General features: G+C 46.3%; 1 pseudogene; it reads left to right on the forward strand.

The window, feature by feature from the left end:
* The first annotated feature begins 1,486 nt into the window (after nucleotides 1-1,486).
* LOC102854743 lies at nucleotides 1,487-2,101 on the forward strand (annotated as a pseudogene).
* Nucleotides 2,102-2,307: the final 206 nt, after the last annotated feature.

Here is a 2,307-nt window from a genome sequence, read left to right on the forward strand (position 1 = left end):
AATGGGAGACGGGTATTAAATGGTGTAGGAAAAAGGAGGAAGGGATGGTGGTGGAGTAAGGAAGTGTGGGTAGGCAGAAACATTGAATCTATTTGTCATTGTTATAAGTGGCAATTTTCTTTCATCTGCTCTTTTCTGTGGAATGCTTGTCTGTCAGATACTATTATATATATTTAAAGATTGAGACAGACTAGGAAGAAGGATTGGCCATCCACTTCTGAAAATACAGTCCTTCGAAAACCCTGTAGAGCACACTTAGACTATCGCTTGTACTAGCAGACATGGCAATTGAGACTGAGATCTTAGAAACGGAAATACAGAGAAGGAGGAACAGCTATAAGCAGACACTAATGATTGCAACGTGGAATGTGAGAAGCATGAATGTAGGAAAATTGGACATTGTTAAGAAAGAAATGGAATGCATATATATTGACATACTAGGTATTGGCGAAATGAGACGGCTCGGCATCATTCTCAGTCTAAAGCACTATCATTAGTATAAAGGAAGGACAAAACATTCAGTGACTCCCCTCCCCAGCTCCCTACCCAAGCCCCAATGCTACCTACTCTAAGTCTAGAACATCAAGTTAGGTTTGTTGTTTTTGTTGGGTTTTCTTTCCTGAAAAAGGAAAAAAAAAGACTTTACATTGCATCATACAGCAGATATCCTAAATCAATCAAACTATCAGAGGAAACTATTGGCGTATGGCCTTACAAACAATTTACCCTATTAAAAGTTCCCCGGTCAGAAAATGTGTTTCATACAAAACATGCCAATTGTACACGGTTTCAAAGAAAGCTTGAACACGCATCACTTCTATTTGTGTGTTCTTGATCCAGCAATTCCTAATATTTTAAAATTTTCATTTTAATGAAAGTTTACAGAGACTTAGGGTTTCCAGTCATTCATTATAGCACTTTTCTCCCTGCCCACGCAGCAATTCCTAATTTTAAGACAGCAGGAGAGCATAATCTGGAGTAACTAGAAGGAGAGTAGAACAAGAAATATTGATAAATGGTGGCAACAACTTCTCTAGGGTCCGGGAACTCCAAGGAATTGTATGTGCAGGTTGCAAGGGTGTGTGTGTGTGTGTGTGTGTGTGTGTGTGTGTGTGTGTAGCTATTCACATCTCCAAGGAGAAGGTCCATTGCTTTTTTAGGCAGATTCTCAATGGAGTCTATGCTACAGTAACAGTTAAAAACTAGTGGACAAGCAGAAGATAAACTTCTCTGTTGATATACAATACCCCCCACCCCCCGACCCCAACCCTGTTGTCTTTGTTTGTCATAGTTTATCTTTTGCTTTTCAAAGAGGAGCGAACTGGGGGGAAGGCGGGTAAAGAAAAAAGTGCAACAACGAATGAATGAAAATGCGAAATCTCTGTAAATGAGAATTAAAATTAATAAAATAATTTTTTTTTTTAAAAAAAACCCAACAAAACTAATGGACAGGTGTGTGCAGAGGTGTCGTCGTCATGGTGGCTCGATGCATGTGGCTGGTGCGTTGCCCCCTCTGGGCAGGCCTTGGCTACTGTGCAGGACACCCAAACAGAACGGCCAGAGCCTTGAAGAGGTCTTGAGCCGGCCAAGCAGAAGGCACAGCTCCCCTCCCCGGAGAAGGGCCTCCTGGACGAGAAGGCGAAGCTGGAGGAGCAGCAGCAGGAGACAAGCTATAAGTACAAGCGTGCTCTAGCCAGCACAGAGAATTTGCGGCAGAGGAGCCAGAAGTAGGTGGGAGAGGCCAAGTTATACCGCCTCCAGGCTTTCTGTAAGGGTCTGCTGGAAGTCGTGGATATCCTGGAGAAGGCCACACAGAGTGTCCCCAAAGAAGAGGTCCACGAGGACAACCCTCACCTCAGGAGCCTCTATGAGAGCCTTGTCACGACTGAGGTCCAGATGAGAAATTCTTCCTTCACCAAGCACGGCCTGCTCAGGGTGGACCCCGTCGGGGCCAAGTTTGACCCATATGAACATGAGGCCCTGTCCACGCGCAGGTGGAGGCAAGGAGCAGGGCACGGTGGCGCTTATCAGCAAGGTGGGCTATAAGCTGCAGGGACGCACGCTGCGGCCTGTCCTGGTCAGCGTGACCAAGAAAGCATAGGGCTGGAGTGGTATATCGGCCACGTTAGTGACTCTTGCCAGGCTGGCCCTGCTCCCTGGCTGCTCCAGCTATGCCTGCACCTCGTCAGGGACTGAGACCTCAGTGACAGAATGCCATTCATCGGTGACTGGACTGAGGGCTGCAAGACAGCTGGCCCACGGGCGTCCTCAGTCACTATTGGCGCTTCAGTCCCTGTCCTGAACTGT

This window comes from Elephantulus edwardii, unplaced genomic scaffold (genome assembly GCF_000299155.1).
Source record: "Elephantulus edwardii isolate Elephantulus edwardi_28Jun2011 unplaced genomic scaffold, EleEdw1.0 scaffold00012, whole genome shotgun sequence".
NCBI classification, from domain to species: domain Eukaryota; kingdom Metazoa; phylum Chordata; class Mammalia; order Macroscelidea; family Macroscelididae; genus Elephantulus; species Elephantulus edwardii.